Here is a 16,969-nt window from a genome sequence, read left to right as displayed (position 1 = left end):
ACAGTATACGTCTGAACACATTCAGATACACAGAGTTGATCTACATGAATTTCAGTAATGGAATAGTTTATAACATTCAGTTATGCTAAAAACCATGTTTTAAGTAAATGGTTTTAACTCAAGTTCATGTTTAAAGATAGTGTGACAGTAACTATTATTGTGCATCTCCATGCATCATGGCAACAATTTTTATAGAAAGTCATATCGTGCTACTAGCCATTGTACTTCATAAGGAATTATGATCACTGTTAAAAATGCAAATTTTTTTTCTTGCCATAATCTTAAGGCAAAGTGGACTTTGTCCCAACCCAAAATATTCTAGAAAGATTCAAGCAATATCAGTGTAGTTTAAGTATCACATAAATTTGGGGGTTTATCAAAATGTTATTTTTCAAAAGCAAATAGCAAAGTTGTTCTAATGAGCAAGCAGATTATTACTTTAGGGAATGGGTGAAGGCTGTAGAATTAAACTTCCTGACTTTGCCACTGAGCTTTGCACTTTTCATGGGCAAGCAAGCTCCTTAAATTTGAAACACAGTACTATTTTGATATTTAAAATAGGATTAATAGCTTATATGTTAATACATTTGGAGTTCTAGAAAAGTGTCTGATACATAGTCACAATACAATGAATGCCATTATTTTTTGTTAGTACATAAATATTAATACTGATGTTGAAATATTAGAGGTAGAAAGTTATTAGCAGCCTTTCACTGGTTTATGTAAAAGAATGGAAAATAGCTTTAGAAAAAGCTAAAAATATGTAAATAAAACACTATCACTCATCTGAATGAGTATGAATAAGCTTATCATTTGTATTTCCACTATTTTTTACCTCTAATTTCTCAGTACTTTTGCTCCTCACACTGATCTCCTACCACCTTTTAAAAACATTCTGTCATTCTCCCTAATTTCACTTATACTATTCTCTTGTGATCCTCATTTTGAAAGTCCATTTCTCTTCCTCCTAAGTAGTTTTAGGACGCTATCATGCTGCCCCTCAGCAGTCTCTTTAAGTCAATCTCATTGACCAGGATGATGGATGGTGTTGCAGCCAGAGTTCCACCCCAATCTCCTGTGAGGTGGGAAAGTCCCTGCCCAGCAAAGAATGAAGCATTCAATCTGTCTGCCCTTTTCTGAAGAAGGGTCTCAGACAGCCCCCTTCCCTGCTGTCTCAGTTTCCTGCATCTTACAGTGCTGTGTAGTCCTGCATGGGCTGCAGGACAATCATTCAAATAAAGCATTTCATTCTCTAAAGGCCCATTGATCCGTGTGACTCCACTATCAGCGCAAATGGGAAGCTCCTGCCTGAACGTGGCAGATGAAAATGGAAATTATATACTCTGGTAACACTGACTTTATTATAGCAAAATGATTTGCATTTTGAAAGTTCAGTGTTCTTGCAAAACATAAAGGGAAAGACAGAATACTGAGCTTCTATGTAGGTCCAGGTGCCAGCAGTAAGGTAGTTGCATGACCTAGTGCTCTTCATTTAACCTGTCTGAGCCTCAGTCTGCCTTACTGTTGCAGTTGTAAAGCTGTCAGTGCACTGTTTGAGCTCATGTCTTTTTAGGATTGCTGCCACGATTGAGTGACATAATGGAAACAAATTACTTCACAAATTAGAGTATTTTATAAATGCAGTAATAATCTGTTACATTCATAACATCTAGACTCATCTGTCTCCATTCTCATCAGGACCTTTAAGTTCCCATCTTAATCAAAGATCCTTCTTCAGGTTAAAATGAGTAAAATGAAAATCATAAGCAGTGGTATCAAGTAATTTTCAGGAGGACTGTTAAATATATGTAAATTTTTTTACATTTAAATTGGGGATAAAACTTTCAGTTTTTGTTTGCTTCTGCTACAACAGAATCTTTGAAAAGCATGTGCTTTTCAAAAGGACACTATAATCATAAGATATTAGAAAACAAAACAGTTTATCTCAGCTTTCTCTGATTAATTTGTATACAGCTTTTCAATATGCTGCTCTGTCTTGTCTATATAGGCTGTGCTACAGCCATTTCAAGTTCAGAATTACTGCAAAAGAAGTAATTGATCCTCTGTTTCAATATGCCTGCTGTTTCATGAGCTCTCTTACAATTCAGAAGAATCTATTTCTCATTGATGTTGAAAAACATAATAAGGTCACAGCAGGGAGGCTTTAGCTTCATTAAAGAACATTATTATAAAAATAAAATGATCAAGGGGAAATTGTTTCTGTCCTTGTGGACGGTTTCTGCAGATTTACATTAATCTGAACGTTTAGAGCCACAATAAATTTGTTATCTTCTCTTTATCATTCACTTCACTATTCACTTTCACACTTCACTATGGTAGCCCCTAGTGGTAGAAAGATGTCAATTGCTCATGTTCCAGGGCAATTCTTCCTCTGTTGAATACAGAGGAATTAATCCTCCCATGGAGAGAGGAGCCTGGCGGGCTACAGTCCACTGGATTGCAAAGAATTGCACACGACTGAGTGACTTCACACACACACACACACAACGTTGCCCAGAAATGAGGACTAAAATATGTCAATAACTGAATTTATTTCTGTTTTTAAAACATCATAGAGAATGCTGGTGTCCAGCAAATGTAGATGCCAGCATTACTTAAAAAGCAACTGAGCAGAAAAATGAATTGAAATTTTAACCCACTCAGGCTTTCATCTATCATGGGAGCCTATAACCGGGGAACAACAGAGAAGAATTTAAGATAGAGAATCAGTGATTGCTCTATTAATCTACTTTAACTGATACTAAAATCTGACAGAGCACATTACAAGCTGCAGGCAGTAAGGCTTATCAGTTCATTACTACTTTCAAGGTTCTTCCTGGCTTTCTTTTTGCCTTAAGCTCCTAGCAAAGGACAGCCTTTTACAGCTCAATTTCTGTTTATTTTTGACCGCTTTTAATTATATTTGATGGCCTATTTCTGCGCCAGTGAAGTTATTGGAGTTGCAAAGCACTTTGTTGTTATAATGATAGCTCCCTTGAAGTCTGTTCATTATTAATTGCTTTTTGAAAGTGCTGCTTGCTCTCAACTCACTTTTTATAAATATTTAAATAACTGAATTTCTATAACATAAATATCTATGCACATAAGATAGGGATTCTATTGCCTGTTTAATAGGTTACGGATAGCAGTAGAATAAATTTTTTAATAAATTTCTATAGTTTAACATTAATTTGGAATGTTTCATTAAGTCATCTTGTAGTAAGTTCTCATGAATAGTTATGTCTCAATACAATCAATGATGTCAGCGTTTGACATTTTGAACCTAAAATTCTAAAAAAAGTTTATAAAATAGAATGAGTACTTTTTATAAAGATGAATAAAACCCTATAATTAATCTAGGTGTATTAGAAGTTACAATTCTTAGTTTTTTAAGATGAAATGAAGGAGTTTACTAAAAGAGATCTTAGCACACAAATATATTATTGCTCAAGAAAAAAAATGTCAGGAGAATGAGGAAAATAAAACTAAAAGCCTTAATAATGTTTTTAAAAAAAGACTGATGGTTTGACCACAGGCATTAACTTCTTTTTCTCAAACATCAAGCAAATGACAGCAAAATAATTGTTTTAAAAAATCAACTTAGAGAGGTGATACTACTAGAAGAGAGATGATGATAGCAGCAAGGTTGAGGCAGGTGACAGTGTGTCAGGCACTGTTCTAACTCAGTAACACCCTTATCATTATCTCCATTTTATAAATGTGAAAATAAAGGCACAGAAACATCAAGCAACATGCTAATCAAATATTCATTAAGTGATAAAGCTAGGAGTCAAATCCAGGCAGTCTGGTTTCAGAATCATACCCATAATCATTGTGTTATATTCAAACTGTGGAGGACAAGAAACATAGAGAAATGATGACTGATGTAGTGGAGCAGACAAGGTACTGCCTTATGTGCCCAGGGTGTGAAGTACATATGAGAGTCAGCTTATCACCCCGTGAAACCACCCATTCACTAGAAGGAGTGAATGTTTAGAACAAAGGGGTGTGATGCAGTTTGAGAAAAAAAAAAAATCCTAATACTATAAAGTGGTTGCTCTCTCATCCCCACAGCTGGCAATTGTTCCCATTCTTCAGCATCTCCCATCCAGAAACCCTGAATTCTCAGTATTTGCTTTGGAGACAATAAGCCTCGTACACTTTAAAGAGAACCCTTTTTTCAAACTGCATACTTAACCAAAGAAATTGGAATCCCCTTCTCCTTGGTTTCTAGAACAATAGCAATCAAATTGTATGACCACAGATCCTACTCTAAAACCCTTCTCTAATACGTAAGCGAGAAAGAAAAGGTCACCTGAGCAAAACTGCAACATGACTGTGACCTTTAGCTAAATCCTACAGTAACAACCAAAAACATTGACACGAGAGAGAGAGACAATACAGAAGCTTAAGAACACACACCAAAAACATCACTGGCACCAGTGCTGAGCATGAATAGATTATGACATTATGATAAGATATTCTATGACAATAAAAGCAAGGCTTCCCTGGTAGCTCAGAGGTTAAAGTGTCTGCCTGCAATGCGGGAGACCTGGGTTCGATCCCTGGGTTGAGAGGATCCCCTGGAGAAGGAAATGGCAGCCCACTCCAGTACTCTTGCCTGGAGAATCCCATGGACAGAGGAGCCTGGTGGGCTACAGTCCACGGGGTCACAAAGAGTCGGACACAACTGAGTGACTTCACTTTCACTTATAGTAAGTAAAACACAAAATTGGAAATTAGAAGTAAGAACTTTTAAAAACAGAATAGATGAACCAAAAATGTTCTCATATTTAAAAGGGGGACTATTCTTTAAGAAGACATTGTCAGAAAAGATAAAGAAGGCTGAGGCAATGTTTTAGTTTGAAGGAGTCTGCAGAATAAGACACCTGTTATTTTTATAATGAGGCTGTTAGTCTGAGGTGGCCTAATGCCATGAAGGTATTTGTAAGCAAACCAAAGTCCAAGGCAATAAATGCCTCAGAGATTACAAAATCAAAATCTAGGTAAAGCAAATAGTAAACTATGTTTTAAGCTATAGCCAATCAATAATCTCCTTGCTTTGCTTCTGCCTTTTCTCTATCAAGTCTCTCCCCAGCTCCTCTCCATGGAGCACGGTTAACCACTTCTGGTTTGATGCTGACCAATTCATATCGATTTTTCTTCACTCTTGAAATTTAACATGTCTCAGTTTACCTTTTAACACAAGTAAAGACAATACATGATTCTAGGCTAGATCCCATACTTGAAGGAAAAAAGTACTATGAAGAATTGGGCTGATAACAGTTGATAACACTGATATAATCTACTTGCTGGTGTTCCAAATGTTTTATTGATTACACATTTACTGAAGCTGATTGTCTCCAGTTTTGTTTCTTCTGCATGTGTGCATGCACACTCAATCATTTCCAACTCTTTGCAACCCCATGGACTGGAGCCTGCCAGGCTGCTCTGTCTATGAAATTTTCCAGGCAAGAATACTGGAGTGGATTGCCATTTCCTTCTCCAGAGGATCTTCCTGACCCTGGGATGGAACCTGTATCTCTTGCGTCTCCTGCACTGGTAAGCAGGTTCTTACCAGTTGAGCTACTGGGGAAGCCTGAAACTGATTACCCTACTGTAAATATGTGAGAAATTATTTTTGTTCTTCAGGAAAAAAAAAAACAAAAAAACATTGAGGTAGTTAGAGGTGAAGGAAAGTCATATATGCAACCCACTCTCAGAGGAAAGGAAAGAAGGAAAGCATAGAGATAGTGTGTTTGGGTTACTGAGTGTACTTTAAGAAGAAAGTAGATGAGGCAAATGTTAACTACAGGTAAGAAGTACTGAAGTATTTCTTGTATTTTTATCACAACTTCCCTAAATGTTTAATTTTGTTCCATATCCAACTATTTCCTAAAAATCAATAGAAAGGTAAAAGATAAAGCCAAGGATATTTAAAAGAGAGCCGCCCCCACCCCCCAAAAAAAAGAGAGAGAGGGAGGGAGCAAGAGTTGAAAAACTTTAAGACCTGAATCTAGAAGGTTCAATAATTGAGTAATGATATAAAGACAGTTGATAGGATAAAGTTATCAAAGAAATTACATATGATTTTTAACATCAAAGAAAAATCACTCTTAACTGGAATTAGTCCCAAATCAAGGTACACCATCATGAACCTTAAAAATCATAAGAGGTTCCTACAAAGAGAAAAGTAAAACAAAAGTCACCTACAAATGAAGAGAGATCAGACTGGCATTAGAATGATCTTATCATAGTCATGAAGGGGAATCCTTTTCATCCCAGATACTAAAGCATATACTCAAATATCAATCACATGGATGGGTGGAAGTAAGCCCTCTGAAGACAAGTATAGGTCCAATATATGTACTTTTCACACTATTTTTTAAGAAGCTACTAGAAACTTGTTTTGTTTCTGCAAAAAAAGGGAGAGGTCCAATCAAGAAGGAGTAGTAAATACAATTCAGGAACAAGAAATTAAGAGCAAAACAGACAGGGGGCATAAAAAGGACAGCCAGATAGATGGGAACAAAATGATGGAAGGCTGGAGGAATACAATTTCAAAATAATGGAATTTGTCACACATTTTAATAATTTTGTACATTTGAAATTTAAAGACATTATAATCTGTTAAGCTTCAGGAAAACAAAGATATTAGCGCCAAACAATGTAAACCGGAACACAGTATCTACACAATCATTAAGTAAACATTGAGTACTGAGTTCAACACAATTTGATTCAACATATTGAGAGAAGAGTGGAAAAAAAAGTTATGTGATCAGTGGCTGGCCTATATCCTCTAAAGTATCATAGTAGGAAATTAGTAGATTATGTTTAGAACTGATAAGTCAAGGTAACAATAGAAACATAAATAAAAATAAGCGAAGTTATTACCAAGATAAACAGGAAGAAGTTGGACCTTTTCTATTGAATGTAGCTATAGGACAGGCAATGTGGAGCAAGATGCTATGATTGTGTTGCTATTTTAAGGCCCTTCAATACTATCCAATTACTAGATGATCAGTTTCTCTCCTATTTAGAAAAAAGTAAGGAGAATAATTCTTAGGGCTCTACAACTGCTTCAACCATTTCAACAACAGTGTACACTGAAGGCTGCACAGAGATGTCCCTCCCCTGCCCGAGTTATGTAGAATCTTCTAAAAAAAAACACCATCTAGTGTCATGACATACTTCCGAAAGGAAAACCACCTCCTACCAAAAGAAATTTCCAAGAATCCAGCAGATATTCTTGTTGGCTTCTCATTTCTAAACACAGTTGCTTTAAAAATTAACATTCACTCTCTTAAATTTGAAAGCTAAAATTTTGTGGGTTTAATACAGGGTAAGAATATCCTGTATCCCTCTAGATTTTGTAAAATAATTTGTTTCCACTGTTAAAAGTATTTGAAAATAAAGCACATTCTGCCCATGCTTTCAAGGCCTATCCTGACTACGTGCTATTTATCTCTGTTAGCAACAGAATTTGGAGAAGGCAATGGCACCCCACTCCAGTACTCTTGCCTGGAAAATTGCATGGAGAGAGGAACCTGGAAGGCTGATGTCCATGGGGTCGCTGAGGGTCGGACACAACTGAGCAACTTCACTTTCACGCTTTGGAGAAGGAAATGCAACCCACTCCAGTGTTTTTGCCTGGAGAATCCCAGGAACAGGGGAGAATGGTGGGCTGCCGTCTCCGGGGTTGCACAGAGTCAGACACAACTGAAGTGACTTAGCAGCAGTAGCAACAGAATTTGAGAATTTCCACCTGTCCAGTGTTCCAGCATTGAGCTGCCAATACGGACTACCACTACCTCTGACTGTAGCCAATGGTATGTATTAATCTAAATTCAGATGTTTTAAACTGTTTCAGCATATTGCAACAAAAAGTTTTTGATAATCACATGTGTAAGACATGATTTTAGTGTTGAAGTTCGCTTATTTATTACAGAAAGGCAACAATTGCTTAAGTGATACCTAAAAATGAGAGAAAATTCCACTAATTTATTAAGATAAAAGAACATTGCCATATCAAACAGGAATTTGTATCTTCCCCTCTACAAGAAATAAATTACATTTAATATATACTACTGCCAAGTTCTTTTATACAGTTCATGAGGTTCTCATGGCAAGTATACAGTGGTAGTTTGCCATTTCCTCCTCCTGTGGGGTCTGAAAGAGTCAGACACAACTGCGCAAATGAACAACATTGTCAGATTCTGAGTTTTCACCGTAACCATGTCATCTTCAGCATCTGACAGTAATCTAAGGGGAAAGAAGGGCAACTTCTGACATTTTTGTATTTGAGGCTTCATGTGTAGTAGATCTTTGAAGGAGACTGATTTATGTTTCTACATAACCAGAAAATTATGCTTTATCTCACATATTAAAAAAATAAAACAACACTTCATTTTCATAAACTACTTTTTTGCCGTCCAGCAGATGGCACAGATTTTTAACTTTTTCCTAAACTTTCCTACATCTCTTTAATCATCTGGGATAATTCCTTCTCACTCATCTTTATCCTTTTGTATTCCAACGTCCATGTCTCCAAACACATTTATATTAGCACCCGTTTTCCTGCTTTTGTCTTCATCTGTTTCACCCTAACCTTAAATCACTTGTGGGGATTTCTCAAATCTAAATACCAAGCACCAACTGCTAAGTTTTTCAGTTTCATGCTTCTAACTCTTGTCTCATACTTTTTACATACTGCAGTAATCTGCCACCATGTCAAGCTCTCAAAAATTCAGTATAAATACAATACCATAACGGGGCAGGGAATAGTAACTATGAAATACTGTTGTACCTTAGAAGAATTTCTATGGTAACAATATGATAAAAAGGAGAAACAGTGATTTTTAAAAATTGGTCAAGAGGGAAAAATGAGCTTAAAATATTGATTAGACAGGAATATATATATAAAAAATATAAAAGATGTGAAAGACTTTCAGGATTCAGAAAAATGCTTTACTTTAACAAACATGTTCTGAATGAGTAGGATGGAAATGAGGAGAAAAAAGAAAGAATTATCTAAATATTTTAGTAAATATGAAGACAATTTTATGACTAACATAATTGAGAAAAATTAGAAATAAAAATTTTAAGCCTCAAATGCATTTGACTCATTCTTTACTGAGGTGATAATTGAAACTGGAGGCCAAAATTTCTAGTGTTAACAGGAAATTTACAGGTTTAAGAATGTGACAAAAGCGCTTTGAGAAGACAAAACTATGGTTTAACCTACCAGTCTTTGTTTAGAAAGATAAAGATTATTATCTACTTGTTATAAAATTTTTATTTTAATCTATTTATTTTAATCTATTCACTCAGTTCAGTTGCACAGATGTGTCTGACTCTTTGCAACCCCATAGACTGCAGCATGCCAGGCTTCCCTGTCCATCACCAACTCCCAGAGCTTGCTCAAACTCATGTCCATCGCGTCAGTGATGCCATCCAATCATCTCATGCTCTGTCATCCCCTTCTGGTCCTGCCTTCAATCTTTCCCAGCATCAGGCTCTTTTCAAATGAACCAGTTCTGCACATCAGGTGGCCAAAGTACTGGAGTTTCAGCTTCAGTATCAGTCCTTCCAATGAATACGCAGGACTGATTTCCTATAGGATAGACTGGTTTGATCTCCTTGCAGTCTAAGAGACTCTTAAGAGTCTTCTCCAACACCACAGTTCAAAAGCATCAATTCTTTGGCACTCAGGTTTTAAGCTATACCTTTTGACTATTCATCACAAATTTGAATTTATATGTGTTTAGTACAAATGGAAACATTTTTTCTAATATTAGTTTTAAAATTGCAAGTACTGTTGCTTTTTGACCTTGACACAAACATTTACTGTAGAAAATCATACGTAATTGAGTGTGGCAGAAAAATGTTATGCCATGTAAAATATAAAACTTTGGAGGTCAATGTTGTTTATAACTGATATTTAAGTACTACTATAAGCCTCAGATTAGTAAACTATGATATGCTTCATGGGTATAAAAGATATAATATTTCCAAATTAAGTCAGAAAAAAATGTATTTGTGATGTTATGGGGATTTAGCACAATGGGAAAATCCACAGATCACTGGAGGAGGATCATAAAAATAAAGATACTTCTTGAGTTAATATTCAAGTCCAAGAAAATTAATCACCGTCCTTTTCTGAACTACTGAAGACAAAGTGAAAGTTGCTCAGTCGTGTCAGACTTTTTGCAATCATATAAACTATACAGCCCATGGAATTCTCGAGGCCAGAATACTGGAGTGGGTATCCGTTCCCTTCTCCAGAGGATCTTCCCAACTCAGGGATCAAACCCAGGTCTCCCGCACTGCAGTCAGATTCTTTACCACCTGGGTCATCAGGTAAGCCCAGTACTCCTACCCTTTATAAAAAGGAGAAAACAAAGGGATTGCTAACTGTCCTTAATATTTGTCTTCTACCTTTGAGGTCATTGTTTGTAAATGTATTGTTCCCTCTATCCACAATGCCATTCCCAGCCTATATATAATCCCTGTTATTTATATCAGATTCAGTTTCAAGAAGCCTTCATAATTGCTTTAATACAAGTCAAAATATCTGTCTTCCAGCAAACAAGACTCTTTATCATGCATTATCTTTAGCATCTAACACTAATAGTTACCTAACACATTAAAAATATGTGCACCTGCATTATAACATAACATTGAATACTATCTGTGTATACAGCATATCTTCTTTCCTGGAAGAAAGTCCCTTGAAAGTAGAAATGCTTTATTGATATCTATATCCCCCACAGGTCTAGAGAAATACAGTGTTGATAGTAGATGCTTAAAGTTTTGTGAATGATTTCAAGTTTTAGTTATTGATAACCATGAAGTTAAAAGATGCTTACTCCTTGGAAGAAAAGTTATGACCAACCTAGATAGCATATTAAAAAGCAGAGACATTACTTTGCCGACTAAGGTCCGTCTAGTCAAGGCTATGGTTTTTCCTGTGGTCATGTATGCATATGAGAGTTGGACTGTGAAGAAGGTTGAGCGCCGAAGAATTGATGCATTTGAACTGTGGTGTTGGAGAAGACTCTTGAGAGTCCCTTGGACTGCAAGGAGATCCAACCAGTCCATTTTGAAGGAGATCAGCGCTGGGATTTCTTTGGAGGGAATGATGATAAAGCTGAAACTCTAGTACTTTGGCCACCTCATGTGAAGAGTTGACTCCTTGGAAAAGACTCTGATGCTGGGAGGGATTGGGGGCAGGAGGAGAAGGGGATGACAGAGGATGAGATGGCTGGATGGCATCACTGACTCGATGGACGTGAGTCTGAGTGAACTCTGGGAGTTGGTGATGGACAGGGAGGCCTGGCGTGCCGCAAAGAGTTGGACACGACTGAGCGACTGAACTGAACTGAACCATCACTAACAGTCAGTGTTTTTTTTCTAACTCCCCCAGCTCTGGTCTATTTTCAGGTAACTCACATTTTCTTGAGAAATGTGAATAAAAGACAGAGAGTAAACCTGGTTGCAACTTTTGGTTTGCAGTAATCTAATTCTCCCAAATTTTACTACACATTATTTGACACTAAAAGTGATTTCAGTGTGATCAATATACATTATATTTTGATTTATCTTAGGCATATATTCATGAATGACTAATGAACACTGATTGATGTAAACAAGTTCTCATCTTGTGGTAATTTCCAGTATTTTATTATAGTTTGCAAAATATTCTCATCATAGTACTTTAGCAAATATAATTTCAGCTGCTAAAATTTCAACATGACTTCAGTTGTTGGCAATATTAAATAATTCCTGTTGCCATGTGATGTTAGCTGAAGCTTACATTTCAAGTCATGAAGGGTTATTAATATTATATGGTTAGAAATAATTTCCAGATCAATGAATCAATGCTATCTTAATATTCTGTCTTTAATTTTCATACCACATTTATTTTGTGAGTGGTTTTCCTAAAAGGAAGTTGCTTGGTGTTGCCAGACTCATTATCAAAGGATTTTCTCCAGAGCTGAATTTCCTTGGTGATCAAAGGGCAAAACGAACACCTTCTAAACTATTGAACCATACTGATTTCATGGACAGGCCACATAGAATAGAGTGAGGAGGAGGGAACTTTCTCTGCAAATACTTAAGGAGACTTTACTGGAAAGCAAAGACATTTTACACAGGAACAAGTGCATGAGCATCCACTTATATGTACATGTACACGTGTGTGTGCGTTTTGTTAAGTAAAATAAATACTGTTTGTTTTTTTTTTTTAGAGTTGGTAGGAACCTGCAACATGCTTAAACATTTATAAAAGGCTTACACAAATATTCTATTAGTTAACTTACAGAACGGGAATGATTTATATCAACAAGTAATTTCAGTCTCAGAGGCTTAAAGAGAAAATTATGCTCTGGGTTACATAACTCATTCACAGCAGGGTAAATATTTGAGCCCAATTAATGCCACATCTGTCCTCCCACACACATGTGGATATGTTGATAACTTTCAACTACCATTATATACGTGTTTTCTGCTGCTCTTCTAGTTTCCACCTAATGATAGCTCATACATTTATAATATACATATTGGAGGAGAGCATAGAAGGTCAATTATGAAGAGTAAATTCATTGATGGTAACATGTTTCTCCCTTTTTCTATGTTGATACAAAAAATCTTGCCCCTTCTCCTGTCTACTAAGGATGATTCAAACCTACTCAGTAAATCTGGGCAGCCCCTCACATACACTCTTGCCTATCAAGCAAGGTTTTCCTTTTTCAGATTTAATATTGGGAAGGGTGAAAAGAGGAGATCCAATGAGAGGCATCTGAAGGAAAGAGGGAAGAAATATAGGTGAAAAGATACCTGTGGTTCATTTCGTATATTGACCTAGTGGCCAAGTAGAGTATGGTTTCATACAGTTATAAATTTGGGTATATTGAAGACTTGGGTGCCAATGTCATCATCCAAACAGAATATTCAGTAGGAATTAGAGGGCAAAGGATGGGCTTAGAGACACAAAGAAGAGTTTGAAAGAATACTACCAGTATTCTTTATAAAGTTTCTCTTTAAAAGATGTTCACATAAAAAATTACAAAATTATCTCAATTTTTAGATAACAGTACATCTTATTCAAGCATCATTGAAGTAAAAAAAATTAATAATTAAAGAATATGGTAATGAAAATAAGTAACCGAGAGATTTGACAAATATTTTATTACTGTAATTACTTATACAATGAGGAAGTTTTTTAAAAGGCATTGATGTTTGTAAAGTGTATGATAAGAGACAGAATAATCAATTTGATATACTAAAAACTAACTTTAAACAAAAATGTTAATATCTAAACTTATTCAATGTGCAGCCTTTATGGTATAATCTTCTACAAAATGAAAATTAGAATGAGGTAAGTGAGCATATGTGCATTTATCCATTTCAACTAGTCAAATTTAGTAATTATCAATACTAATGAAAGCACATTTCCATATATTTAATCTTCAAGGTCCTACTCAAATTTTATTCCTTCTTTGGCGTCTTTGCATGTTTAACTAAATAGGAATCAATTGGCTTCATTATCTGAAACTCTTATTTACTTAAATGAAAAAGTTAATTTTTTTCTTATTATGAATTCATGCATATAATAATATATGTGTGCATGCCATTATGTTTAAACACAGAGTTTTACTTTGATTTATCTTTTAACCTCATTTTTTTAATCTCTGAAAAAATACAGTGATTTTATTTTCATGACCATCTGTAACATTTTCTTCTGAATAAACCTAATGATCATATATTTTGTTTTGTTTCTAATCATCAAAATATACATTGTGAAGACATCAGAAGTGTTAAAAAAATTTTTAAAAATCAGTCTCTTTTCTATATCATTTTCTCTATAGATTTATAACTGTTCTCCTATGAAGAATTTTTAATCTCCTTTTTTAGTTTTAAAAATATACCTGCTCCTTCTTCTATGTCTTGAGTATTCCTCTAAACCATTAATACCTATTTTAATAAATCTATAGAATGCTACTCTCTGGAACAAAATCTATTTGATAAATATGATTCAATTAAGTATTTAGACTATTCATTATTTTCTCTGATATAACAACAGACTGAGAAGTATCCTCTAAATCTTTTCAGATACCCATAAATATTTTCTTACATTAAGTCACTAGATATAGAACTGTATTTATTAATATATTTGATAAATAGACTAAATATTCATTGTATGTTTCTTATATATTTTATAGCACTTGCCCTACTAGTCTGGATTAGCTGCTTCTTTACTAATCTTTACTTTCTGAAAAGCAGGTATTCTATAACATTAAGTAAGACACATATTGGTTCTAGTTTGTAGACCTTATGAAGTATGAAATGTTTTTGAATGAAATATATTCCATATCCTAAATCTATAGTGTATTACTCTTTTCAAGTCAAAAACTTTATATTCATGACTCTAGATTATACATATATTCTGGTTTATGGGTTCATGAAGGTACAGACTCAGGGAAGATCATAAATATAATCTGTGCAACAGCATTCAGTTCAGTTGCTTAGTCGTGTCCGACTCTTTGCGACCCCATGAACCGCAGCACACCAGGCCTCCCTATCCATCACCAACTCTGGGAGTTTACCCAAACTCATGTCTATTGAGTTGGTGATGCTATCCAACCATCTCATCCTCTGTCGTCTCTTTCTCCTCCTGCCTTCAATCTTTCCCACATTCACAGTCTTTTCAAATGAGTCAGCTCTTTGCATCAGGTGGTCAAAATATTGGAGTTTCAGCTTCAAAATCAGTTCTTCCAATGAACACCCAGGACTGATCTCCTTTAGGATGGACTGATTGGATCTCCTTGCAGTCCAAGGGATTCTCAAGAGTCTTCTCCAACATTATAGTTCAAAAGCCTCAATTCTTCTGCACTCAGCTTTCTTTATATTCCAACTCTCACATCCATACATGACTATTGGAAAAACCGTAGCCTTGCCTAGACAGACCTTTGTTGACAAAGTAATGTCTCTGCTTTTTAATATGCTGTCTAGGTTCGTCATAACAGTGTATTTGACCCTTATTTATGATCTCTTGAAAACCAGACATCAGAAATTCTTTTCAATTACTGGATTGTCTGCTCCACTGTGGCATGACTCTACAATTGACAAAATCTGGGGTCCTGAAGGGTAACTCAGCCAACTGGTACCTGATACTAAGGAGGATCTGGAACAATGTATCCATCTGAAATGATTCATGGTAACTCTGGGTTTCCACTGAGGTCTCTTAGAGAAATAGCCTTGCCTCCTTACCCCCAAATACTATGTGAAGTTTTATCTTTCATAATACTTTTAGTTCAGGCATTTTAACACTTGGTTCAGAAGGAAACCTATCTTTAATTACCTGTTCTACTACTGAAAGTTAAAAGAAGAATGTCCAATGACTTTTAAAGCACTATAGAAGTTCACAACTCTAGTCTTTTAAAGAAATGCTATAGCCTGATATTTTTTAAATGGTAAAAGGCTCAGTGGAGTTATCTTAGGAACTCTGTGTGCAGAAGCAGGAAAGATGCACAGCCTGTGTCTTGGTGCAGTAAACTCACCTGGAGCTGAAGCTCACGGCTTCCTCCAATGCTGGTGCCAGCATGCCATCAGTCAGACAGCCTAAGCTGGAGTACTATGGGCCAGGAACTGCTTGCTTTTTATTTCCACCTGGAACAAAATACAGTGTCAGTCACTTTTTTTTTTTCATGTTCCTTCAAGCACAATAACATATTCATTATGTTATCTTTTCCTGTCACATTAGACTCTCATTTATCAGAATGCTCAATACAAAGGAAAGAAGCATAAACTCTTCACCTCTATAATTCACACCTCAGTGATTAATATAGCACCTGTGTAAGTCACAGGGTGCATCCGTATTTTATTTCCTATAATGTTCTTAAGATTTATTATTTTAGCACAATTATTACCATCCATTTGGTTTAATTGATGTGTTAATTTTGGAAACTATTTTCTATATATTTTCCTCAGATTGTAAATCAAAATTCATTTTTAAACCCCAGAAAGAAGCTAGTGTTAAAAATATTACATTTCAGAATTCCTTTGTTCCCATCACAAAAAGGAATCCCAGAAGGAAACAGAATTTAATAATGCAATTCCATTTAGTTTTATGCCTGCCTTATTTAAAATTCTTCAACTTGAGGGACACTGATGAAGAACACGCATGTTTCCCGAAATGCACAATGTTGCTGCTTTGGAACATACAATGAAAACAGACCTTTCAACTACTTGATAAAATTACAGGCTTCAAAAAAATCTCAGAACTGAGTTGCCTTTGTGAATGGGGTGTTAGGGCCTCTCAGTTACCATCCACCTGACCTCCAGAGCTCTCAGCCTTGCTCTAGTCCCGTATACAATTGGGAGGTTTAAGGAAATATCCAAGAGATATAGACTGAAAGTGAACGTGTTAGTCACTCAGTTGTGTCCAACTCTTTGCAGTCTCATGGAGCCCGCCAGGCTCCACTGTCCATGGTATTCTTCAGGCAATACTGAAGTGAGTTGCCATTCTCTTCTCAAGGGGATCTTCCCAACCCAGGGATCAATCCTGGGTCTCCTGCATCGCAGGCAAAGTCTTTACTGTCCAGACCACCAGGGAAGCCCTAGCAATATGCCAGTCGTGCTGCAGTTTGTCCAGTCAGCACTTGCTTCACCTTCATCCCCTTCCCCAGGATCTGGAGTTTTGTTTGCTGACCTTCCTCCTTATGATCACTGTATCCTGAACTCTCAGAACCAGGGCTGAGCAGGTTGGCATACTTTCTTGCTTGATCCACCTGCCTGGGCTCCCTCTTCTTGCTATCCCTTTTCAGCACTAGTTGCTTATTTGACTCACCACTTATTACCTGGCGCCACCCTCCATGAATGAATAATGTGGCTCCATGTACTTCAGCACATACAAACCCTAAATGTCTTCAGGTGTCAAGTTAGCCACCATCTGTTTTGTTCTATCTTG

Source organism: Oryx dammah, unplaced genomic scaffold (assembly GCF_014754425.2).
Source record: "Oryx dammah isolate SB20612 unplaced genomic scaffold, SCBI_Odam_1.1 HiC_scaffold_11050, whole genome shotgun sequence".
NCBI lineage: Eukaryota > Metazoa > Chordata > Mammalia > Artiodactyla > Bovidae > Oryx > Oryx dammah.
This window is presented reverse-complemented; position numbering follows the sequence as displayed.